Source organism: Eublepharis macularius, chromosome 4 (genome assembly GCF_028583425.1).
Source record: "Eublepharis macularius isolate TG4126 chromosome 4, MPM_Emac_v1.0, whole genome shotgun sequence".
Taxonomy (NCBI): domain Eukaryota; kingdom Metazoa; phylum Chordata; class Lepidosauria; order Squamata; family Eublepharidae; genus Eublepharis; species Eublepharis macularius.
The window spans coordinates 12,822,638-12,831,947 of NC_072793.1; the positions used below are offsets into that span (position 1 = coordinate 12,822,638).

Here is a 9,310-nt window from a genome sequence, read left to right on the forward strand (position 1 = left end):
GATCTGGACTCAGGGCAGTTTAACACAGACTGGGAGAAGCTGAAACAATATCTGGAGAAGAAATGGGAGGTGGGAGGAAAACTGTGGCAGTTTGAGAACTACTGAAGTACTGAAGTAGAGGGGGGAGACTTTACCGGGGGGAGAAGAGATAAATGTGAAATAATAAGCAGTTAGACTAATAGATTGATATATATATAGATATATATAGGTTAACAAACAGAATATAGATAGAAAATAATTAACTATAAGGATTAAATATAAGGATTGATTAATCAACAATATTTTCTTTCTTTGGTAAGATTTGTAAAATGTACCAAACTGAATGTCTGAAGATATAGATGAGTTAAATTGATTGACTATGTGATGAGAACTATATAGAATTATTACAAAAAGATAGAATGAGTAATATATAGAGAATAAGTCAAATTGTTTGATTTAAATGAATGTATGATTTACATGGTTCATGATATATAGAAATATTTGAAATTGAAAAATGGGATAAATTGTTTATCTAAGATGGAAACAAAGACTTACAGTTTGGGCATACAAAGTTAAAAATAGCTAAGGGTGTACTGCTTAGATTAATGGAGAATATATATTTGTTTTAGATAGAGGAATCTAATAGAAGGGAAAGGGGACAAAGGGTCGGAAAGCTGTTGGAAGTCAACAAAAGGGGGGGAAAGGGAGGGGGTTAGAGATGAAAATTGGGGAAAATTGAATGTAAATGTAAAAATAATGGATTCTAACCCAATAAAAAATTTTTCAAAAAAAAAAAACAGAAACACTATACCCACAGCGGTCCCGGCTGCATGGAGGGCAACGGGTGGCGGGAGCAGTGGGTGGCCAGGCTCGGGGCCCAGCTCATTGCCAAGGCAGCCGGGAATGACCTCCTGGCAGATGAGGGTGCGATGACTGCGCGGCCAGTTTACCTGGAGGAGCTCTTCCCTGGCCGTGCGGAGGAGGCCCACCTCATACGAGCGTGGCTAGACATGGCGCTGTGCGAGGTGGAGCATGACCTCCTGGAAGAGGAGGTGGCTGCGGGCCCCGCGCGCAGTAAGTCGGGGTCCTCGGCGCCATCCAGGGGCCTCCTCCGCTGCCACAGAGGGCAGGCCGTAAGGGCCCGGAGGCGTCCCAGCCACTTCCGTCGAGGCGCAGGTTGCAGGTGCTTGCAGCAGATGCCGGGCTGCCACCAACGGGTGCCCCCCTCCCTCTCTCCCCCCTCTGCAGGGACCATCAATGACAGGTGGATGGCTGCCATGGACCAGATTCACGGGGCATTCCAGCAGGCGCAGGCAGCGGCACCATGTGAGTCTCGCCAACAGGAGGGGCACGGGCATGTGGGGTGGGGCGGCCTGCGGCCGCGACGACAACCCCAGAGCCCACAGGGGCCCTGACGCTCCCATCCCCCACCTCTTGCCCCCACAGCGGCGCCCGCCCGGAGCCCCTCGCCAGATGAGGAGGAACTTGGGAGGGGCTTCACCGCCTGGTCTCCACCCCGCTACCCGCCACCCGCTGAAGACCCAGAGGGTGACCCAGTGGAGGGGCCTGGCAGGAAGCGGCCGAAGCTGGAGCCCGTCCCCGCAGACGGCCGGGCAGCTGCCGATATGCCATCCCAGGCACAGGCATCTTGGACCCCAGTCGGGCCCCTGCTCTGTAACGGGGATGCCGTGGCGGGGCCACTGGCCTCCCCCTGCTCCGACGCGCTACCTAGCCCTCACCCTCCTGGCTGCTGAGGCCGGGGTTCTGGGTTGGCAAGCTGCTCTCTGGGCGCCTGATGCGGCCCTGGAATAGATTGGGAATAAAGCCAAGTTCGTTAACCGCTTTTCCCGTGCAGCCCGTCCATGGGGGGTGGTGGCTGCTGGCCGGGGCGGCTTCCCCATGCTCTCTACATGCAGGGGTTGAGGGAGCGGGGACTCGGAGGGGCCGCCTGGGACACCATAGGGGCGTAAAGGGCGAGTGTTTGGCTGGCCGAGCCCCCCATGGCCAGGCATGGCCCTCAGCGCGCAGCATGCCACAGGTGCTCCGCGACCCTGTCTCGCACAGCTCGGTCATGATCCTGGGGCTCTGCAGGGGCGTCAGGAGAAAGGCGACCGGCGGGCGGCAGCCAGGGGTCCTCGCCTGGGCCCTCTGTGGCTGGCAAGGGGAGCTGCTGGCGCACGGCAATATTGTGCAGCATGACACAGGCAGCCACAAGCTTGGCGACGGTGAACGGCTGCATGGCCAGGCGGCCGCCCGTGTGATGGAGGCATCTGAAGCGCATTTTCAGCTGACCGAAAGCACGTTCGATCACCATCCTCGTGCGCCGGTGGGCCTGGTTGTAGTTGGCTCTGTCGGCGGGCTCATCCGCAGGGTATGGCGTCAGGAGGTAAGGCAGCAATGGATAGCCACGGTCACCTGCAAGGGGAGGCGGAGTTAGGATCTCCCTTCCCATCCCCGTCCCCTCACAGCTCCCCCACCAACTCCTGACCTAGGAGCCAGCCTCTCCCCTCAGGCCATGATGACAGGAGCCTGTTCAGGCCCGAGGTGGTGAAGATCTGTGCGTCATGGACGCTTCCCGGGAACTTGGCAACGAGGTCCGTGAAGATCCCCTGGTGGTCACAGGCTGCCTGGACGTTGATACTGTAGAACCGGTGCCGATTCCTGTAGACCTGCGGCTCCTCTCTGGGAGCGTATATGGCCACATGCGTGCAGTCGACTGCTCCAATCACATTGGGGAAGCCTGCAAAGGAGGAGAAGCCAGCCCGGATGGGTGCCAACTCTGCCTCCGAGGTGGGAAAGTGGATGTGCTCGCGGATCCGACCAACTAGGGCGTCCAGGAAGGCATGCAGGCAATGGCTGGCGGATGACTGGGAGACCTCCAAGGCCTCAGCCATGACTCCCTGGAAGGAGCCTGTCGCAAGGTAGCGGAGGGACAGCAGGACCCTCTGGAGGACGGGGATGCCCCGGGGAGCCGCAGCTTGCCCCTGAAGGGCGGGCGCGAGCTCCTCGCACAGAGCCTGTATGGCTGCCCTGTCCAGGCAGAAGCGGTCCAGGCAAGTCATGTCGCCCAGGAGCAGGGATGGCACCCTGGCCTGGAACCAGCAGTGGCGTCTGAGGCGGCGCCGCCTGAGGGCCGTTCGGACAAACACGGCTGGCAGGAGGTGGCTGGTCCGGATGGCTGGGAGCCGTGGCGGCAGTGGTGGGCACCAGGCGGGGATGATCGAGGTCCTGCCTGGAAGGAACGCAGGTTGAGTTCCAGCACCCTGAACCCCCCCCCACGCACCTGGAAGCAGCAGGCCTACCGGTCTCAGCAGCCCGTTGCAAGTGGTGCTCAGGAGCAGGTCCTCTGTCCACTGCATGGGCCGTCCCAGCCACCCTTCCCGGTCCTGCACCCCCTGTGCCCTCCTCCATCTTGCCGAGGGGATGGGTGAGCACATGACTAGGTGGCTGGTTCCCACCACTTATCTCGGGGACCGGACATTCCAGCGGGCACTACCCCCATGTCTGCTGAGAGCACTAGTGGCGGCAGAAGCCAGCGCCAGGCAAACTGGACAGAGGCCGAGAGAGTGCTGCTTTTTGGGCTCGTGGTGAATGCGGAGGTCGCCCTGAGCATGCACAGGGGCGCCTCGTCCCGGTCTCGACGACGGGCATTCTGGCAGATGGCAGCTGACAGGGTCTCGGCTGTGGGCAACACGCCCCGCACTGCTCACTCGGCAATGAAGCGCTGGAATGATTCTTTCGGGCCCGCGCACAAACGAGTGCGCCTCCTCATGTCTCAGGGGGTTCCTTATGAGCAGGCCCTTGACGAGGGGCTCCCAGGCCCAGAGGCGGTCATGCGAGCGGTCATCCCGGAGGCGGTGGTGGGCGGCCTGGGCGTTGAGGTCCTGCCCGGTTAGTATTTGTGGATTCAGGGAGGCGAGGGGGGGGGACGTATGGATCGTGGCACATGTGTGACAGGGCCTCTCCCGTGAGTAGGCACGGCCCCTGAGGGTCCAGACCCAAGCCAGGCGGAGGCAGAGGCAGCGGAGTCTGTGCCCCCCCTGGCAGAGAGCGGGGCCCAGGAACCGGCAGCCCTTCCACCGCCACAGCAAGCCCCTGCTGCCAGCGACGAGGAGCCTCAACCGGGCCCGTCGGGGGCATGGATCCGGAGCACGGTATGTATCTGTGGCCCTGCTGCTGGTGGGGCCAGGGACTGGCTCAGCCGCTGGCCTCGGCCACACATCCAAGGCCACTCATGGCGCCGACCGGTCTCAAGACGAGGGGCTGCGGCCGCAGCTGGAATGGGTGTGCTTGGCCCGGCCGGGTGGCCTGTGGCAGCCCATGTTGGGCTGCTGCTCTTCCCTCCCTGGGGCCTCTTCCCACCCATGTCTCGCTCCAGCAGGGACCATGCGCCTGGAGATAGGCGGGGAGGTGATTGCCCAGCTGCGCGAGCTGCCACCCTCCCGGAGGACCTCTGCTGCCGGAGCGGCTCTCCTGCAGTCGCTCGGCTTCCCTGTGTCGGTGGAGGGTGAAGGTGGCCCTGGGACTCCGCCGGTTCAGGACACCTCATCGACAGAGCCGCTTGAGGAGCTGTCCCAGCCTGCAGCACCATCCCCTCCAGCCCCCCCGCCCCCGGGTGCCATGGGCCGTGTGCGGGAAGGACCTGGCTCCGCCTCTGAGGGGGAGGGGCCCATGGAGGGGGTCCTTCCAGGCGCACGGGCTCGCGGCCCCCGCCCTGCCCAGCGGCTTCCCCCGACACTAGCTGCAATGTGGGCGGCGATCGAGAGGGAGCGGCTAAAGGTGCATGCTGCATGGGAGGAGGCGAACAACCGCGACCGGGAGTTCATGGCTGCGGTACTGGAAGTGGGGGAAGGGGTCCGTGCCTCTCAAGTCCGTGCCGAAGCCCTGCTTGGGCGGCTCGTCGCCATCCTCGACCCTCCGGCCCCACCCGCTGCAGCAGCTCCACCCGCCCCAGAGGCACCCCTCCCTCGGGCCCAGTTGCGTGCGAGAGGCCGGGCCCATGGACGGCCAAGCGGGTCCGGCCGCCGGCCTTGCCGGTGACCGCCGCTGCCGCCTTGGGGGTAGGGTGGGGTGTTTTGCTGCACAGGCGGCTCTCCTACACGCCTCCCCTTCCTCACGTCTGCTGGGGGAGGTGGGATGATATAATAATAAAGGCTGATTTCTGTGCAATGGGTGTCTGTGTTCTTTGCCTTGGGATGGGGACGAGGGGGCAGGCCCGCTGTGTCTGCCTCTTGGTGGCAGCCTCAGGCCAGCCCTCCCCTTCGGCGCCACTTGGGGGCTGTCCCCTGCTGCCAGAGACTGGCTGCTGCCCTGGATTCCTCATGGCAGGGCGCCTGCCAGTCCCATGCCAACCTCTCTGGACGCGGCCGCCACGGACTTGGTGCTACATTGGGCAAATGGGGGAAAGGCTTCTCAGACTACGCCCACCCCTCTCCTTCCCGACTGCGAGCCCCGCCCGACACACGAGCCGAGGCAGTCTGCCGGCATGGGCGCGGTTTGCCTGCTGCTCTGGGGCCTGGCCGGGATCGCGTGCTGCCCATAGGCTGTGCCTTTCCTGGCCCCTCCCCCTGACGCTTGTCGGGAACAGCGCCCTTTGGCTGCGCCTGGTGGCGGCTGTGCATCAGACCCGCCCACAACACTTTCTGGTTCTCCAAAATTGCATCTCTGCGCCGCTGCGGGCGCCGCTGCGGCCACACTTTGCTGGCACAGGATCCGGCCCGGCGGCGCCGCCACACCACCAGTGCAGCCGCGCCGGCGTCGGGGCCGGCCATAGGATTGCGCTGTTAATCCATTCTAGTGAAGGAATTGCAAATTCTTGCTGGGTAACTATAGCTGATACACAATTAGGCAGTCGCATTATTTTCCTCAAGAATTTTAACAAAAAATAATCAATGGCCTAAGAAATATCTTCAACCCAGACTTCAGAGCCATAAAGAATCATTTATTTTTCCTAAAAAGATTCTAATGGCTGCCAGATAATACTTGCCACTTACCGTACGGAAAAGCCATGACAAAGCATTTAAATATGATGATATCTTTTGAACACTGAATTGAAATTGGGCTTTCCAAGATAAATCTTTTTTAAAATTAAATTTAATTAAGAATTTTTTAAAATCAGAAGATGAAAAGAAAAAAAATTAAATTAGAAGAAAAAAATAGATAGATAGATAGATAGATAGATAGATAGATAGATAGATAGATAGATAGATAGATAGATAGATAGATAGATAGATAGATAGATAGATAGATAGATAGATAGATAGATAGATAGATAGATAGATAGATAGATAGATAGATAGATAGATAGATAGATAGATAGATAGATAGATAGATAGATAGATAGATAGAAATGGAGGTGAGTGAAAACTGCCCGTTTGGAGGCAGTTTTCACCCAGCTTGTCTTCAGAGTGAATGCATGCCCTGCCAGAGGAGGAAGACGCTGCTCCTCCTCTTCCACCAGACTCATTTTCCAACTGGACAAAGGAAGGAGTCGTGTTGAAGGCTGCAAAGTCATAAAAGAAACTCAGAGCGGGACCACAAGTGACGCCTGACACAGGTTGGACACTTGTCAGCTTCCCTCAAGTTTTGATGGGAAATGTAGGCGTCTTGGTCTTGCAGCTTGGCTCTCTGACGGCTGTCCAATGGACTTTTCAACTGTCACTTGTCCAACATTCCGCCAAGCTGCCTACATTTCCCGCCCAAACTTGAGGGAAGCTGGCAAGTGTCCAACCTGTGTCAGGCGTCACTTGTGGTCCCGCTCTCAGTTCATTATTTCATATTGAGCCTCTCATGGCTTGACAGAGCAAAAGGGAAAATTAAATGCCCTCGGCCAGAAAATGGGGTGTGTGTGATCCTATCCGATGCATTTGAAAGGGAGTCCAAACGCAAAGCCAGCCTAAGCCATTGGGTTCATGTTGTGCTTTCTGGCTGGCAACCAGGCAGGGGCACTGACACTTGTGAACTCTGGAGAGCTCTATCCCCCGTTTCCCCCCGAAATCTAATTCCACGTAAAAAAACAAAGATAATGTTAAATCAAATTATTGGCAGAGGGCTTAATATTTTTCATTAAAAATATTATCAAAAAATATTTTTCAAAATTATCTTACAAAATAGCTAAGAGAGGAAATCATTAATGGCACGGAGGATTTTTTAAAAAAAGTATTTCTTTGTATACTTTATATCTAATCCCTTTCCCATAATTTGAATTTAAATAGAATTTGATGTTGAATACCTTTCTGAATTGTATATGAAATAAAATCATGCCATGTTTAATAGAATTCTGACATTTTAGCTTTACCTTTAACTATTCTGATATGTCAATTTTTCTGCCATAGCTATTCGCCATAATTCAGAATACCAATAATGTAATGTTAGAAATTCTGCAGATTTCCCTTTGATGTCACTTTTCAATTCTGTCCCCTCCTCACCAAATTGTTAACAAGGCCAACGTTTAGCCTCAATAGACAAACAAGACATAAAAAGAGAATGTCTGATTCCCCCCACCCCTTCCATACCTAATATCACCTGGGGGATGGAGCTGGTTTCAATAGGTGAATCCACACTGGGCAGAGTGGGACCCTGATGCAAACTGGGACCGTATGCTTCTTCTATTTGCCTTAAACACATAGGGAAATAATAATAACAACAACAACAACTGTGCTTATATACCGCTCTTCTAGACAAATTAGTGCCCCACTCAGAGCGGTGAACATGTTATTATTATCCCCACAATATAGCTGGGGAGCTGGGGCTGAGAGGAGTGGCTTACTCAAGGCCACCTACTGAGCTCATGGCAGTAGTGGGATTCAAACCAGCAGAGTGCTGATCACCATTTTTGCCTCATATATTATCTGCTGCTTTAAATATGTACTCCTATGTACAACCATCGCTCCTTGCTGTCTAATGTTAGTCCTAGAATTGATTATGTTTTGCTTCAGTATCTCTCCTGTGTCTTGGATCCTTGCTAATGCTATGTCTTTAAACTTGTATATGTTTACCTTATGGTATTGTATTGAAATGTACTTACTTGATACTGATTGTATTCTCATCCTGTGTAATCCGCCTTGAGTCTCAGTGAGAAAGGCGGACTATAAATGACGTAAATAAAAAAATAAAAATAAAAATTTGCAGCCGAACCACTTAACCACATCTTCCAGTGGCCCTTCTAATCAGTTTAAAGGGCTCTGTAAAAGAACGGTTTTGCTTACCTCAGGTTTCAGTTCACAGCTTGACTGTGTGATCAGTCTGAAATGACTCTGAGAAAGGGAGGCCTGTTCAGCATAACCTGTGGTTACATAAATTCCCTTTCCCCATCGTCCCACCCCAGAAGTCACAAAGAGGGCCAAAGTACAAGTGACACCTGACACTAGTTGGACACTTGTCAGCTTCCCTCCAGTTTTGATGGGAAATGTAGGCAGCTTGGCGGAATGTTGGACAAGTGACAGTTGAAAAGTCCGTTGGACAGCAGTCGGAGAGCCAAGCTGCAAGACCAGGACGCCTACATTTCCCAGCAAAACTTGAGGGAAGCTGACTAGTGTCCAACCTGTGTCATTCGTCACTTGTAGCTTGGCCCTCAGATGCTGGATAGGTTGGAAAATCTCCAGAATGTGAGCTAAATAAAGGACCAAGTCCAAGGCATTGTTTGGTATCTGTGTATAGACAGCCATCCTGGCTGCCTATACACAGTGTCATGGATATGGTTAGAACTATAGGGGAACAGTTGTAGCTTATTTATTTAGTTTTAATTAGTTTTAATTAGCTTTATCTAGTTTTACCTTGTTTAAGTTTCTCTTACTTATTTATCTTTTCTCCTTTCACCCTTCCCTTCCTCCCAAGCTCTTACCAGGGATGTTATACTTCCTTTTTGCTGTTCTCTGTATCTGCTTTATTCATCTTAATTTTATTAGGTATATTAGGTTTTTAGTCCTTCTCCCTGCCTCTATTTTATCAGTGCCTCAATTGAATTTGGCAATTAGCCAGTGGCAACAATTTTTTCTTTCCACTCCCCTCTCCTTTTAATTGAGGCGTGTGTGTATATAGATGCTGGTCTGGTTGCTTTCATTTCTTACCAACCTTTTAAGATTTTTTACTCTTTTCTTTTAGATCCTGCAAATTATATATTATTATATATTGACCTGAACTTTTAACTTACTAATTTTTTTTAACCTTAACTTATACTAATTAAGCATGGAGCTTCGGTCCATTTCTTAAAGCCCTCCTCCTTAATTTTCTTCCTCTCTCCCTCCTTCTGCTCTGGAGATCCAGTGTCAAAGTCTCCTTTGGGTGTGATTGGAGTGAAGTGCAGCTCAGAAGGTTTTTTTGGGGGGGGGGG

At 53.5% G+C, this 9,310-nt stretch overlaps 1 protein-coding gene across 2 annotated transcripts in view; it reads right to left on the reverse strand.

Moving 5' to 3' along the window:
- Positions 1 to 8,283, reverse strand: part of LOC129328255 (retinol dehydrogenase 16-like) — a 33,963-nt gene extending 25,680 nt beyond the window's left edge. The window contains exons 1-2 of one of the 2 annotated variants that reach the window (XM_054977197.1): positions 8,187 to 8,277; positions 8,006 to 8,066 (exon numbers count right to left, since the gene is read on the reverse strand). The gene's annotated coding sequence lies outside the window, so the exon portion shown is untranslated. Of the gene's footprint in view, positions 1 to 8,005; positions 8,067 to 8,186 lie in introns of both variants that reach the window. The other variant, XM_054977196.1, reaches the window with a different exon arrangement.
- Between the last annotated feature and the right edge of the window lie 1,027 nt (positions 8,284 to 9,310).